The following is a 16,801-nucleotide window of genomic DNA, read 5'->3' as shown; positions in this document are numbered from 1 at the left end:
TGTTGTGTTGTGTTCCTTCACCCCCACGACGGCGGCCAAATAATGGCGAGGAAGGTCGCCGTCCCCCTTTCCATTACTATTGCTCAGAGTGGAGGTGTGTTACTCCCTGTTTGCCTCCTTTGCAATTTCCCCATATATATGGGGTTCCATATGTCTTTTCCATTTGCTTGCCCCGGCAGTCATCTCTTGTTACCTAGGTTGGATCTGTTTCTTTGGTCTGGATGGATAATCGCTTATTCCCTACTGTAATTGTAGTTCTGTTATTGTTGTAGAAATTGTTTGGAAATTGCTGGAGGCAAAACTGCTCGCACGTGTTGAGGTTAGCGATGGCGGCCATGTCTGCTCTTTGTCGCTTCTCCTCTTTGCACTGAAGCGGACACGGGTAAACATTGAGATAAAGTTCCACCCCTGCTTGCTTTTGATTGTTCTTACTTGTTCTGCCTGTTCTTAATTACATATACCTCCTATTCCTTTTTCGTTGATGGACAGTGAGTTCGTTTTTACCCTGTGAAGACGATCCGAGGAAGCCCAAGAATCTATACATGTGGTTGGAATTCATGCCAGATTCACAGAAATATTGTACTATGATTTTGTTTTTATATCTCCTGTTAGCTTGCCATTGTCCAAGTGAGTATGAGATTTGATTCCGGTTGTGTCAGATTTGTACCTAATTTGGACCATCTTTGCATGGTTTTTGCGTTGATCAAGTACTGATGATGTGCTGATCCGTGAGTTGAGATTTAGTTTTTTCATGACGATGCTAATGGGAGATGCCTTTTCGAAAAAAATGCTAATATTAGATTTGTTCCTAGCATTAGGAGTAAATTGTTGTCTCATCCATGATTGTACTCTGATAGATGTGAAGTTCATGTATAGAGTGCTCTTTATTTACACTTTTCACTAAACCAAGGCTTGTTTCCTAATGAACTTTTATTCTAGTTTTCGTGTATTACTCCTGAAAGTAATTATAGCAATTTACTCTGGAAATGTTGTCCCTTTGTCGATTGACTATATTCACAACTATTTCCTGAAAGTAGATGTTCTGTTGTTAAGCTCCAGTAAATTTTGTGTTTCATCTAGCTAAACTTGGTTCATTCTTCCCCCACGGTGTTGAACTTAAGAACCTGTGAGGACAAATAAATATACAGTTGCATTGGGTTGTAATGGTCGCGTTCTAATTCTGGCTGCTACCTCAGTGCTGCCAAGTGCATTTCTCTTAGACAAAGAATCTCAAGTCAACTCACGTGGTGGTTCTTGAAATTAATTGAGCATTCGACTTCAGTTGTGTCATTTCAGGTTTCAGTCCATTGGCAGCAAAAGAATTTGTGTGACTGAGATAGACCTATCTCATGGTGATGTATGCACCCGGTCCCGGACACAAGATGCCGTGACTTGCTGCATTTCGCAGTGCCCATGTGATGTTCTATGCATCATATACTTACAACACTATAAGAATGCAATAGATTGACTACGGCTTGGTAAAAATTTAGGACAGTCTAAATGCAGTGATTCCATGCTGCATCTCCACTTTTGGAGCGCACAGGACGTAGCCATGTTAATTTGGGTAAGATAGTTAGGCTAAAGTGCAACAATGCTTTTTGATTTATGGTTTAAAGCTTTGAACTACTACCTCAGAAATATGTTTCGTGCATATTTCAACCCATTCAAACTATACAAACATTTTTTGGATGAGTGTACCATTCAGAACCCTCTTTTAAAATGGTTTTGTTATTTGTTGTCAATATATGGCAGGCGCGGCAAAGCGCGCCGTCATGTTCTAGTTATGCATGATATTGCACCTGCTGAGTTAGAAGATATTGATGTTACAATTAAACTTGCCAATAGAGATACTATATCTGCAATGGGAATTGTTAGACATGTTGAAGTCTTGTGTGGAAAAATGAAATATCCCGCTGATTTTCTTGTTCTTGGTTCTCCACAAGATAGCTTTTGTCCCATTATATTTGGTAGACCCTTTTTGAACACTGTTAATGCTAAGATAGACTGCAAAAAGAATGTTGTTACTATTGGCTTGGATGATATGGTTCATGAGTTTAATTTCTCTAAATTTAGTAAACAACATCGTGAGGAAGAATTGCCTAGTAAGGATGAAATTATTGGTCTTGCTTCTATTGGCGTACCTCCTAGTGATCCTTTAGAACATTATTTGCTAAACCATGAAAATGATATGTTCATGAATGAAAGAAGGGAAATAGATGAAGTATTCTTTAAACAGGAACCTATTCCGCAACCCAATTTGCCTGTTGAAATCCTAGGGGATCCTCCTCCACCCAAGGGTGATCCCGTGTTTGAGCTTAAAATGTTGCCTGATAATCTTAAATATGCTTATCTTGATGAAAAGAAAATATATCCTGTTATTATGAGTGCTAACCTTTCAGAGCATGAAGAAGAAAGATTATTGAAAACTCTGAAGAAGCACTGTGCCGCTATTGGATATACTCTTGATGATCTTAAGGGCATTAGTCCCACTCTATGTCAACATAAAATAAATTTGGAAGCGGATGCCAAACCAGTTCGTGATCCTCAACGATGCTTGAATCCTAAAATGAAAGAAGTGGTAAGAAAAGAAATACTCAAGCTTCTGGAGGCAGGTATAATTTATCACATTGCTGATAGTCAGTGGGTAAGTCCTGTCCATTGTGTCCCTAAGAAGGGAGGTATTACTGTTGTCCCTAATGATAAAGATGAATTGATCCCGCAAAGAATTATCACAGGTTATAGGATGGTAATTGATTTCCGCAAATTAAATAAAGCAACTAAGATCATTACCCCTTACCTTTTATTGATCAAATGCTAGAAATATTATGCAAACATACACATTATTGCTTTCTAGATGGTCATTCTGGTTTCTCTCAAATACCTGTGTCGGCTAAAGATCAATCAAAGACTACTTTTGCATGCCCTTTTGGTACTTTTGCTTATATACGTATGCCTTTTGGTTTATGTAATGCACCTGCTACCTTTCAAAGATGCATGATGGCTATATTCTTTGACTTTTGTGAAAAAATTGTGAGGTTTTCATGGACGACTTTTCCGTCTATGGATCCTCTTTTGATGATTGCTTGAGCAATCTTGATCGAGTTTTGCAGAGATGTGAAGGAACTAATCTTGTCTTGAATTGGGAAAAGTGCCACTTTATGGTTAATGAAGGTATTGTCTTGGGGCACAAAGTTTCTGAAAGAGGTATTGAAGTTGATAAATCCAAGGTTGATGCTATTGAAAAGATGCCATGTCCCAAGGACATCAAAGGTATAAGAAGTTTCCTTGGTCACGCCGGATTTTATTGGAGGTTCATTAAGGACTTCTCAAAAATTTCTCGGCCTCTGACTAATTTATTACAAAAAGATGTACCATTTGTCTTTGATGATGATTGTGTAGAAGCATTTGAAATACTTAAGAAAGCATTAGTCTCTGCACCTATTGTTCAGCCACCTGATTGGAATTTACCCTTTGAAATTATGTGTGATGCAAGTGATTATGTTGTAGGTGCTGTTCTAGGGCAAAGAGTTGATAAGAACTTAAATGTTATGCATTATGCTAGTAAGACTCTAGACAATGTTCAAAGAAATTATGCTACCACCTAAAAGGAACTTTTAGCAATTGTATTTGCTTGTGATAAATTCAGACCCTATATTGTTGATTCTAAAGTAACTATTCACAGTGATCATGCTGCTATTAAATATCTTATGGAAAAGAAAGATGCAAAACCTAGACTTATTAGATGGGTTCTCTTGCTGCAAGAATTTGATTTGCATATTGTTGATAGAAAAGGAGGTGAGAACCCTGTTGCAGACAACTTATCTAGGTTAGAGAATGTTCTTGATGACCCACTACCTATTGATGATAGCTTTCTTGATGAACAATTAAATGTCATAAGCACTTCTCGTAGCACTCCATGGTATGCTGATTATGCTAATTATATTGTTGCTAAATTTATACCACCTAGCTTCACATACCAACAAAAGAAAAAGTTTTTCTATGATTTGCGACATTACTTTTGGGATGACCCACATCTTTATAAAGAATGAGTAGATGGTGTTATTAGACGTTGTGTTCCTGAGCATGAATAGGAACAGATCCTACGCAAGTGTCACTCTGAAGCTTATGGAGGACACCACGCTGGAGATAGAAGTGCACATAAGGTATTGCAATCCGGTTTTTATTGGCCCACTCTCTTCAAGGATGCCCGTAAGTTTGTTTTGTCTTGCGATGAATGTCAAAGAATTGGTAATATTAGTAGACGTCAAGAAATGCCAATGGATTTTTCACTTGTTATTGAACCGTTTGATGTTTGGGGCTTTGATTATATGGGACCTTTTCCTGCCTCCAATGGATATACACATATTTTAGTTGTTGTTGATTACGTTACTAAGTGGGTAGAAGCTATTCCAACTAGTAGTGTTGATCATAACACCTCTATTAAAATGCTGAAGGAAGTTATTTTTCCGAGGTTTGGAGTCCCTAGATATTTAATGACCGATGGCGGTTCACACTTTATTCATGGTGCTTTCCGTAAAATGCTTGCTAAATATGATGTTAATCATAGAATTGCATCTCCATATCACCCGTAGTCTAGTGGTCAAGTAGAATTGAGCAATAGAGAGCTCAAATTAATTTTGCAAAAGACTGTTAATAGGTCTAGAAAGAATTGGTCCAAGAAACTTGATGATGCATTATGGGCCTATAGAACTGCATATAAGAATCCTATGGGTATGTCTCCGTATAAAATGGTTTATGGAAAAGCATACCATTTACCTCTCGAACTAGAAAATATTGGGCTATTAAAGAGCTCAACTATGATTTCAAACTTGCCGGTGAGAAAAGGTTATTTGATATTAGCTCACTTGATGAATGGAGAACCCAAGCTTATGAAAATGCTAAGTTGTTTAAAGAAAAAGTTAAAAGATGGCATGACAAAAGAATACAAAAGCATGAGTTTAATGTAGGTGATTATGTATTGCTATACAACTCTCGTTTAAGATTTTTTGCAGGAAAACTTCTCTCTAAATGGGAAGGTCCCTACGTTATCGAGGAGGTCTATCGTTCCGGTGCCATAAAAATCAACAACTTCGAAGGCACAAATCCGAAGGTGGTAAACGGTCAAAGTATCAAACACTATATCTCAGGTAATCCTATAAATGTTGAAACCAATATTATTGAAACCGTAACCCCAGAGGAATACATAAGGGACACTTTCCAGACCGTTTCAGACTCCGAAAAGGAATAGGTATGTGGTACGGTAAGTAAACCGACTCCAAAACAATTTTTAAGGCAATATTTCTCCGTTTTGGAATATTTAGAAAAATAGAAAAATAAGTGGCAGTTCGGGAAGGACATGAGTACCCCACGAGGGTGGTGGGCGCGCCCTACCCCCCTGGGCGCGCCCCCTACCTCGTGAGCACCTCGTGGGCCCTCCGGACTCCGTTTTCTTGCACGATACGTATTTTGGTCGGTAAAAATTCATTATATATTCTCCCGAAGGTTTTTAATCTCGTATCACGCAAATATCCTCTGTTCTTGTTTCTAGCTGTCCTATTGCAGATTAGATCAACATGTCATCCCAGGATTCGGAAGGAGAAAGCTATGTGGATGAATATCTAGCAAATCCTAAGGTCTATGGAGATGTGGAGCATGATGGTTGGACCACGGAGGAAGAAGAGGACTATGAACCCAAGGGGAAGGAAGAGACGAGCTCAGAAGAAGATGAAACCCCATTACCTCAACCTGGGGACATGCATGTGGAGCTCAAAAAGTCAGGTCTCCTTGATAGGGTAAAGCAACCAAAGTTCGAGTTTATCCCTTTTCGTCTCTTGAAGGAAAATAAGCATGACTTATGCAAGAAGATATTAACCCTAGAGTGGGAGATTGATGATCTGAGGGATCAAAATGTCGTCCTAAAGCGCAAATTAAGGGAGAAGTCTATGCCATCAACTAAGTCAACAAAACCTCCACCTTCTCCAACAACAAAGAAGGAGACATAATCACATGGGTATGGGCACTCCCCTTGGCAACTGCCAAGCTTGGGGGAGGTGCCCCGGTATCGTATCACAATCACAACTCCTATCTTTACCGTTTTTCTTAGTTCGATCCTATTAGTAGTATCTTGATCTAGTAGAATAAAGTTTATGGCATGATCTAGTTTTGAGTTTTGCTTTATGATCCCTCTATGTAATCGAGTCCGTGATCTATCTATATAATAAAGATTAGTGTTGAGTCAAGGGCTTGATTATTTTGCCATGATCTTGGGTGAATAGAAAGAAGAAAAAGAATAAAAAGAATCAAAGAGTTCATATTGATCTTATTGAAAGTAATGACTTCACATAGAAAGAGTATGATGATTAAAAGTTGTTGGGAGTTGGCAAATATAGCTTTGGTCATCATTGCAATTAATAGGAAGTAATAAGGAAAGAGAGGTTTCACATACAGATATATTATCATTGACATCTTTTATGATTGGGAGCACTCATTAAAATACGACATGCTAAAGAGTTGATGTTGGACAAGGAAGACAACATAATAAGTTATGTTTTCTTATATCTGAGATAAAGTATGTTGTCATGGATCCTCTAACATGTTGAGCTTGCCTTTCCCCCTCATGCTAGCCAAATTCTCAGCACCAAGTAGAAATACTACTTGTGCTTCCAAATACCCTTAAACCAGTTCAGCCATGAGAGTCCACCATATCTACCTATGGATTGAGTAAGATCCTTCAAGTAAGTTGTCATCGGTGCAAGCAATAAAAATTGCTCTCTAAATATGTATGACTTATTAGTGCAGAGAAAATAAGCTTTGTACGAACTTGTTGTGGAAGTAATAAAAGCGACGGACTGCATAATAAAGGTCCACATACAAGGGGCAATATAAAGTGATGTTCTTTTGCATTAAGATTTTGTACATCAACCCTAAACGCGCATGACAACCTCTGCTTCCCTCTACGAAGGGCCTATCTTTTATTATTATCCTCTACCTTATGCAAGAGTCACGGTGATCTTCACCTTTCCTTTTTCATTTTATCCTTTGGCAAGCTCAGCATGTTGGAAAGAACATGATATATATATATATCTAATTGGATGTAGGGGAGCATGAATTATTATTGTTGACATTACCCTTGATGTAAAAGGTTGTGGGGCAAAACTATAAGCCCCTATCTTTCTCTGTGTCCGATTAAAACACCGTAACCACAAGTACTGCGTGAGTGTTAGCAATTCTGAAGGACTAAGTGATAGTTGAGTATGTGGACTTGCTTTCAAGCTCTGACATAGACTCTTTCCGATGTTATGATAAATTGCAATTGCTTCAATGACTGAGATTATAATTTGTTGGTGCTCAATAAGGTTTCTGATTCATACTTTTGCATTGTGAAAAGATCATCACTTGAACATAAGTAATCATATGACAAAATCTATATATGTTGCTGTTATGGAAATAATCATGATGCCTTCATGTCCATATTTTATTTTTATCGACGCCTCTACCTCTAAACATGAGGACATATTTATTGTTCTCGGCTTTTCGCTTGAGGACAAGCGAGGTCTAAGCTTGGGGGAGTTGATACGTCCATTTTGCATCATGCTTTTATATCGATAATTATCACATTATGGGTTGTTATTTCACATTATGTCACAATACTTATGGCTATTCTCTCTTATTTTACAAGGTTTACATGAAGAGGGAGAATGCCGGCAGCTGGATTTCTGGGCTGGAAAAGGAGCAAATATTGGAGACCTATTTGCAACTCCAAAAGTCCTGAAACTCCACGAAATATCTTAAAATAAATAAAGAAAAATCGTCGCCAAAGATGAAGGCCAGGGGGCCCACACCCTGCTCACGAGGGTGGGGGCGCCCCCCCCTAGGGCGTGCCCCCCTACCTCGTGCGCCCCCCAGTGGCTCTCCGACGCCCATCTTCTCCTATATGAAGTCTTTCGATGAGAAAAAAACATTAGGCAACCTTTCGGGATGAGACTCCGCCGCCATGAGGCGGAACCTTGGCGGAACCAATCTAGGGCTCCGGCAGAGCTGTTCTGTCGGGGACACTTCCGTCCGGGAGGGGGAAATCATCGCCATCGTCATCACCAATGCTGCTCTCATCGGGAGGGGGCAATCTCCATCAACATCTTCACCAGCACCATCTCATCTCCAAACCCTAGTTCATCTCTTGTATCCCATTCTTGTCTCCAAGTCCGGGATTGGTGCTAGTAGGTTGCTAGTAGTGTTGATTACTCCTTGTAGTTGATGCTAGTTGGTTTATTTGGTGGAAGATCATATGTTCAGATCCTTTATGCATATTATTACCCCTATGATTATGAAGATGAATATGCTTTGTGAGTAGTTACGTTTGTTCCTGAGGACAAGGGAGAAGTCTTGCTATTAGTAGTCATCTGAATTTGGTATTCGTCCGATATTTTGATGAGATGTATGTTGTCTAGCCTCTAGTGGTGTAATGTGAACTTCGACTACATAACACTTCACCATTATTTGGGCCTAGAGGAAGGCATTGGGAAGTAATATGTAGATGATGGGTTGCTAGAGTGACAGAAGCTTAAACCCTAGTTTATGCGTTGCTTCGTAAGGGGCTGATTTGGATCCATATGTTTCATGCTATGGTTAGGTTTACCTTAATACTTTTGTTGTAGTTGTGGATGCTTGCAATAGAGGTTAATCATAAGTGGGATGCTTGTTCAAGTAAGAACAACACCCAAGCACCGGTCCACCCACATATCAAATTATCAAAGTACCGAACGCGAATCATATGAGCGTGATGAAAACTGGCTTGACGATATTCCCATGTGTCCTCGGGAGGCGCTTTTCCTATTATAAGAGTTTGTCCAGGCTTGTCCTTTGCTACAAAAAAGATTGGGCCACCTTGCTGCACTTTATTTACTCTTGTTACTTGTTGCTCGTTACAATTTATCTTATCACAAAACTATCTGTTACCACTTATTTCAGTACTTGCAGAGAATACCTTGCTGAAAACCGCTTATCATTTCCTTCTGCTCCTCGTTGGGTTCAACACTCTTACTTATCGAAATGACTACGATAGATCCCCTATACTTGTGGGTCATCACCTGGCCATCGCCTTCCTCTCCCCGACGCGCACCCACGGGGCAAAGGACAGCCGCGCTCCGGTGGCGAGCCCCGACGACACGGGCCACCTCTGGTGAGGCTTCGTCCACCAGCGTGCTCCTTGGGGAGTGGCGCATCCATTCCCCCACTCCATGGACTCCAAAAATGAGGGGAGTGACGGCGACTTAGAGCATGGCGGACGGCGGGGAAAAGCTTCGGTCGCCGGCGAGGTAGCGGTTCTGGTGGGGGAGGCAAGGGGCTGAGGCTACTTGAAGGCTCGCCGGACCTTGGGGGATGCGGTGGTGGCGGAGGAACAGCAAGGGGAGCGAGGCAGCACCGGAATCAAGCAACGCCCGAGGCGGCGGCCATGGCGATGGGAAGAGGATGGGGAGCTCCAGGAGCTCAGGTGACTGGTTAGGGAGGTTGCTGGGAGGAAGGGGGGCTGCTGGAGTGCTCGGAGTCTCGGGGGAAGGCCTTTAAATATGCGGGCAAGGAGATGCCGAGCCAGTCGCCGCGGAACGAGTCCGGCCAGGGCTCTGGCGCGCGCAAGGCTCGCGGGAAGGGACGGGAAGGCGACGAGGGGAATCACGACGAGCAGCAGAAGCTCACGGAGATGAGGGGCGCTCGCGGACGAGAGGAAGAAGAAGACAAAAGCGAGGAAGAAGACAAGCTCACGGGCGCGCACTGCTCGACCCTTGGCACGGCTCGTCGGAGAAGAAAACGAAGGGGGAACATGGTCTAGGCGAACGGCGACGACGATGCGGAGCTACTGGACATGCGGGGACGAGCCAAATCCAGCTAGAGCAACGATGCCGAGGCCAACAGTGGCTAGACCACCGTTTTGGCTGGCTGCCCTCGTGGTCACCACTGGCATGGCGCACTCTGGAGGTTTTACTGATGCCAGCTCATGTCTGCCGCATAGTCCTTTCAGAGCGGAGTACAACCACGGTAAAGAAACGGGCAGAGACAAATTGAGCTGAGTAAACCAAGCTCCACAAGTTTACTGCTGCAAACTTGGCAACATGCTAGAGGTAAAACCAGAGAGGTGAAATGGTAAAGTTGATGTCTAGCAGGCTTAGGGTAACAAGGAATACGGTCCTAGGAATTATGAGGGCATTAGCACAATGATTCAGCATAGCTGCAGTGCAAATGCCAAATCTGGTCCAGAAACTAGATGATGAACAAGCACTCACTAGGAGTGTTGGATTGAGCTATAACTTGGCAAATCCTCATGATTTGGTCATAGGTAGATGCTATAAAAAGATCACACCAAATGGACTTGCCAAATTGGTACTTTCTTTACAAGCATTACTTTTGACCAGAAACTTGGGAAACTCCTAGGAAAATATTGGCTAAATGAAATTATCCAAACTCTTAGGTAGGTGGGTTATATGGATAGGAGAAGGCTTGGAATTATTTTCAGCCATAATGGAGCAAGATAAAATATACTTGCTTCACAAACTGAAAATTTGGACAGAGAACAAGAATTGCTCCTGTGCTCACATAGCTCAATGAAATGAGCTGAATTTGGTGAAGGCTAATGATTTGGGATACTTGAGAGGATGGAAAAGTTTCATCCCATTTGGAAACTCCATGAAGGTACTTCCTTTACAAAGTGACAATCTGGTCAGAAACTTTGAAAAAATGCACAGGAAGCTGGGATGATTGGATTGAGCTCATCTTTGCTATACATGGGTTATTTATCAATATTAATCACCCTACCAATTTGCAGCTCAACAGGAATTAGGGATAAGGCACTTCCTTTGCAAAATTTCAGAGAAGGCAGAAACTTGCATTGGATCATGTGCCAAAATTTTGATCTGTAGAACATGAGATAAATATGGAACTAGTGATTATATAGCAAGGACAAGCTCCACAATTTATATGGGAATTTTCCTTGCTATAAAAATAGTAGTTCCTTTAAAAAGTGGCAAAATTGGAATATTGGCATTAAATAAGAAAAGGCAATTTTCCTTATTTGATGATGGCCAATATAATTTCCAGAGCTTGGATTAGGCATAATTATCAACTCCACCAATTCACATGAATTTAGGAGATGGCTAGCTATGCCTTTTGATTTTATTCCTCAGACATGCAAGAAAAGGAATAAATCACAATTCAAAAATATTGCATGGGACTTGGCAATATTTTTGCATATCCAAGATTGAAAAGGATAGGAGGGTCTCTAGGAATAGATGGGGTGATCAACAGATCAAGGAAAATGATGGCTCCTTTGTAATCACAAAGGCCACATTCAAATCCCAAAAATTTGGAATTAGGGTTTGAGAGGGTTTAAGATGATGCAACTGAGGTCTTGCCCACTGAAAAAAGACATGAGCAAGTTTTGAAAGGTTGGAAATGACAAGAATTCTCAGGGTCATCAGCAAAACTCAGGAGAAAGATTTTGGAAATGAGTGCCAGGAAGGAATAACGGCACAAAAATTGATAACCCAATTTTGGGGCTGTTACATGGTCACTTTGATACAAATTTATCAGAAATTTGAACTTTTAACTATAAGACTCATTGAATTGTAATATTGTCATCATCAACGTTGGTCAGAAAATAACAATACCATAATTAAACTTTAATCAAATATCTTTCTACTGTCATAGAAAAAGCTATCTGAATCTGATTTCACCCACAAGTGAAAAAAAACTTCTCTCAAAAACTGTTCTTCCAATTAAATTTTCCCGTTGGTTCCAATTTAATCCGAGGATAAAACTTTTACTTTGCAGCGAAACTTTACAATATTCTAAGAATTTCCTTTTTCTTTTAAAAGAGCACTTTTATTTATTTTGCAGCGGAAAACATGAATAAAAAATTCATGGACATTTTTCTTTTTAGAAGTATTACTTTTACTTTTCTATTTCTAAACAAAAATTTTCTTTGAATAATTTTTGAATAGAAAAAACCATATGAGATTTTGTCCAAAAAGCTGGACAACAAACAGACAAAAAAAATAAAAATAAAAATACCGTGCGGGCCTGCCATCGCCCAACGCGCGCAGCAGCTGCAGCCGGCCCAAAAGGCCCGCAGCGCGCGTGCCCTGCTCTGGCCTGGGCCGCCTCCTGTACCAGCCGAAAAGAGGCCCGGCGCGAGGGCAAGCAAGGCGGCCTGGCGTGCCCCTCTCTTTCGGCCCAATGGCCGGTCTAGAGCTAGGTATTCGCCCTTGGCCGTCGATCTCCATCGAAGGGTCCTCCGTTCTTATCGCTCAATCAAAACTAGGAGGGTGAGCCCCCGACCGAAACCTAGCGCCTCCCGTCTTTCGTTTCTCTCGACCCCTTCGACTCTCCCTTCCTGAGACGCCGACGGCGACGGCCCGGTCGCCGCCGATGGCGCCGAAGCCACCGTGCTGCGCCTCCTCCTCTTTTCCTTCCCCGTCCTTCCTCTCTCCATTCCTCTTCCCATCTCTCTCCCGTCGCCAGCCTATCCAGCAGAGGGCGACAAAAAGGGAGCTAGGCCCGGCCGCCGGCGACGATGCCGAAAGGCCACCACGCTGCACTGCGCCTCTTGTTTCCATTCCCTTTCTCTGCTCCCTCCATCCTCCATCTCCCGTGACAGAGAGAGCGATGCAGATGCACCCTCCTCTGCCCCCTTACTGCCCGACGGCGGTCACCTCGATGGAGCGGCAGCGCCCCTACCGATCCCTTTGCTGGCGTGCACGAGCTCCCGAAGGAGAGCGCGCCGATGTCAAGCGGTTTGATGGCGGTGCACTTTGCCCCCGAAGGGGTTGTTCTTCGTCCCTGCACCTCGGCTTGCCGATGCGTGTGGGGATCGAGAGGAACTGGCGCGGCCATGACGGCGGCGCTGCTTTGCCGGCGAGGCCCGAGGCCCTACTCCGGTGACTTTTGCTTCTTTTTTTGATTTTCTCCGCCCTTCTAGGGTTCTTGAGGGGAGGGGGTCTTTTTTCTTTCTCTGTTTTTCCTTTGTACCGAAATCAATCTAGATTCTAGCCTGTCTGATACCATTGATATGCTGTGGATCACTAGGCTAGATTAGGTCGGTGATTTGCAGTGGTTTACCTTTACCATAGGTGGATGACCACGCCGAAATGGCCATGGTGGATGGCTACGGCGGTGATGGCAGAGAATGCGTGAGTGGTGGCAGTGGAGCTTCCCATCGCTTTAGTGCCTCTCTCTGGATCGGATAGGGTTAGGAGTGGGGAACAGTGGCGGTGACGAACCTCATACCCTGTGCCCTGGTCCCCACCTCCTCTTTATAGCACTGCGCGACAGGGGCCCACCAGCCTTGCTTGGGCTGGACGCCCCCGATCAGGGCGTGGGTCAAGGGCCCAATGAGCCGTTGGGGCAATTGGAGGAGCAATCAATCTAACACACAAGCCTCGCCATCAAGCACATCGACCTCGCCATCGCCGTCCTCTCCTGCTTCCTCGACCCCAAGGAGGTCGCCGGCCTCACCGAGTTGACTGACAAGCACACCTACCTCGGAGTTGAGGTCCAAAGTCCAAACCTCTCCCTTCTCTTGGTCCTCCCTATTCGAGTTCATCAATCTGACAGTCCCATTCATGCATCTTGTTCATATCATTGCAAATTAGTGAGCCCACTACTTCACCTGATCCCTCATCAGATTAGGCAGCCCACTACTTCACCTTTGAATCACTCATCGAAGCCATGCTCCTCTTATCAGTCGTCTCTCTAGCTACTTTATAATGCAGAATTATGATTTCAGTTCACTTCAGTTGGGTCAGTCAGATTAATCTGTTGTGCATGCTATGCTACTACTACTATCTATCTTCAGTTAATTCTTGGACAACCATTGTGTAATCTATCTTAGGTTCTTCAATTTGGGGTAATCAATATAGTGTTGTAGTGTTGAACTGCATCTTAATTTATCTTTGGGACGATCTGTCGAATTGCAGGAGCTTCATCTATATGGAGCTGCTACTGTTATGTGTTTTGGTCATGTTTTGTGATGCCATTTTTCAGTCCGAATCCTAGTTTGCATCCTATGTTTACAAATTATGTTTTCTTTTGCATGGAGTACCAGGATTCTGGTGTGCTTTGCATGGTTATCTGGGAATGGAAGCATCATTCAGGCACAATGTTTAGTAACCTTGTGTTGTGCCTCATGATATTATGTGTGGTGCCCTCATGTCCCTACTGATTCTTTTGAATCACGAAAAAGGGGTTTCCCCCGCTTTAGATTATAAAGCAACCGCCACAACAACATACGACAGCAAATGCCACACTAATTCTTTGAATCGCTCTACTGGGACAGAGAATCATCAGTAATATGCTGGAACATACATACTCTGGTACTCACAATGGATCTGGGGAGCGAAAAGTATGGCATTCATTTTCAGATCATCTGTCTGTAGGAACAAATTATTGTAGAATAATACAATGGCTGAGCATTTGTGTTCCTTTCTAGAATGTGGCACTCTACTATGTTGTGCAGTTTTGACTTGTCCTTCTATTTGTTTCTGTGGACCAAGGGCGCCGCCACAGGCTGGCTCTTCCCCAAAATGGACACTTGTTTCACCAAAGGAATCGCCTTTAAAAATTGCCTTCAAAAGAAGGAATTTCTTTTTTTGCTAGTGCTGATTGATTGATGTTGTCGACAAGATACCCAAAAGATGGAATCCCTTGCATTGTTCATCCATGGCCCTCCTTATTAGTCAATCTACTTCATCTATGATAATCTCTAGCGAGTCCATTATGTAGACTTATGTTTTCAGTTTAGTTCAATCAAACTAACTTGATGTGCTGCTACCATTATGTAGACTCATTATGTAGACTCTTGTGCTTCAAATGATAGTCTCCCCAACACTCAGCTCTCTCTCATAGATTGGGCTATGGTGGAAGAGCGATTTTAGTGGAAAGCAACTTGGGGAAGGCTTGAAATCAAGATTCAAATGGTTGGAATGGAATCTCTTGATCTCAACACATGAGTAGGTGATTCTCTCTCAGAAAATGAATGCTGAAAGTGTAGGAACATTCTGATGGCCCTTCTCCATGAGGAAGAAGGTGTGGAGGGGTATATATAGCCTCCACACAAAATCTAACCATTACACACTTTTGACACGTCACGGTGGCACCAATTAGGAAACTCAGTGGCACCGATCTGTTCAAAAATATGAACGTTAGGAATCTCGGTGTGACATACTAGAACAACTGGGTGGGACCGATGTGCTAGGGCTTAGGGAAAACTTCATCTCGATGGCACTGATTGCATCATCTCGGTGAGACTAAAGTGAGTGTAATGAGCAACAGAGAATCCGTCAAGCTAACTCGGTGGGACCGATTGCAACAACTTGGTGAGACCGAAGTGAATGCAACAAGTCACAGAGAGCTAGCAAGGCCATCTCAGTGATACCGAGATCCGTATCGGTGTGACCGAACTGTTAGGGTTTCTGGCAGTGGCTATGTCAAGATGAACTCGGTTGCTTCGGATAGAAAATATCGGTGGGGCCGAGTTGGAGTTTAGGGTTTTGACATATTTGGATAGAGAAAGTGGCTGATGCTTTTGGAACAATATCACTAAGCACTTGAGTAACAAGATCATTAAGCAACACCGCATCCCCTTTTAATAGTATTGGCTTTCATATGGACTCAATGTGATCTTCGATCACTTAAACAAAAAGGAGAATCTTGAGCTTTTGCCAATCCTTGTCCTTAGCATTTTGAGGGCTCCACATCTCTATGTCATGCCATGCCATACATTGAACATCCTGAAACATTTTTCTTGAATGGATATTAGTTCAATGAGATATATGTTGTTATGAATTACCAAAATCACCCGGGGATTAGTTGCACTTTCACCTGGCCCCACCGCTCAAGACCACAACGCCAAGCTCGGTGTGCTTGCAACGGGTCTCTTCAAGGTCTACTTCATTGGCCAAGGCATGGCTTTCACGGTCACCACCTGCATCCGCCTCTCTCGCCAGATGGGCGTCCGCTTCTCTACGCCCAACATGGATTTCATGGTCATGAACGACGAGTAGCTCCACGACATGCTGCTCGCGCAGTAGTTCCCGCCCGCCCCACCACCCAGGCCCAGGCCATCGACCGCGGCATGGCTGCCCTCCTGGACATCAAGATGGTCGAGGAGCACCTCCTCCCGCGCTGTGTCGAGTGCCCCGTTGGCGGCAAGGCCCCCGTCCCCGGAAAACCGTCCTCCCGACAGCAAGCCCGACAGGGATGATGATCTGGACCTAGTCGATGCCTCTACGGATGGCCTCGCCAAGGTCAATGTCTCCGGCGACCCAAATGCCACCGCCAAGACCGGCAGGATGCCCAATAGCGCAGCCCACAGCGGCGGCGACGAGGTGGACAAGGCGCTGTACTACATGTGCCGCGCAAACAGGATCACGAACCTCGCCCACTAGTAGAAAAGGGGGCAATGGTCCAGGCCGGGTTAGCCCATTAGTCTTGGTTCAATCCAGAACCGGGACCAATGGGGGCATTGGACCCGGTTCGTGAGCCCCGGGGGCCGGCCGGGCCACGTGGGCCATTGGTCCCGGTTCGGCTGGACCTATTGGTTCCGGTTGGTGGGACGAACCGGGACCAATGCGCCTCGCTCTTGGCCCACCACCATTGGTCCCGGTTGGTGGCGTGAACGGGGACCAAAGGCTGCCTTTTAGTCCCGGTTCGTGGCACGAACCGGGACCAATTAGTTGCCTATATCTACCCCTCGCCCGCGAGCAGAGCACTCCCAGTGCTCTGTTTTTTGTGGCCGGCGAGGGGAGAGCTTTGT

General features: G+C 43.7%; 1 pseudogene; it reads left to right on the top strand.

Moving 5' to 3' along the window:
* The window catches only part of LOC123157574 (uncharacterized), a 53,160-nt pseudogene extending 36,727 nt beyond the window's left edge, over positions 1-16,433 (top strand).
* Positions 16,434-16,801: the final 368 nt, after the last annotated feature.

Source organism: Triticum aestivum, chromosome 7B, assembly GCF_018294505.1.
Source record: "Triticum aestivum cultivar Chinese Spring chromosome 7B, IWGSC CS RefSeq v2.1, whole genome shotgun sequence".
Lineage (NCBI taxonomy): Eukaryota > Viridiplantae > Streptophyta > Magnoliopsida > Poales > Poaceae > Triticum > Triticum aestivum.
This window is presented reverse-complemented; position numbering and strand designations above follow the sequence as displayed.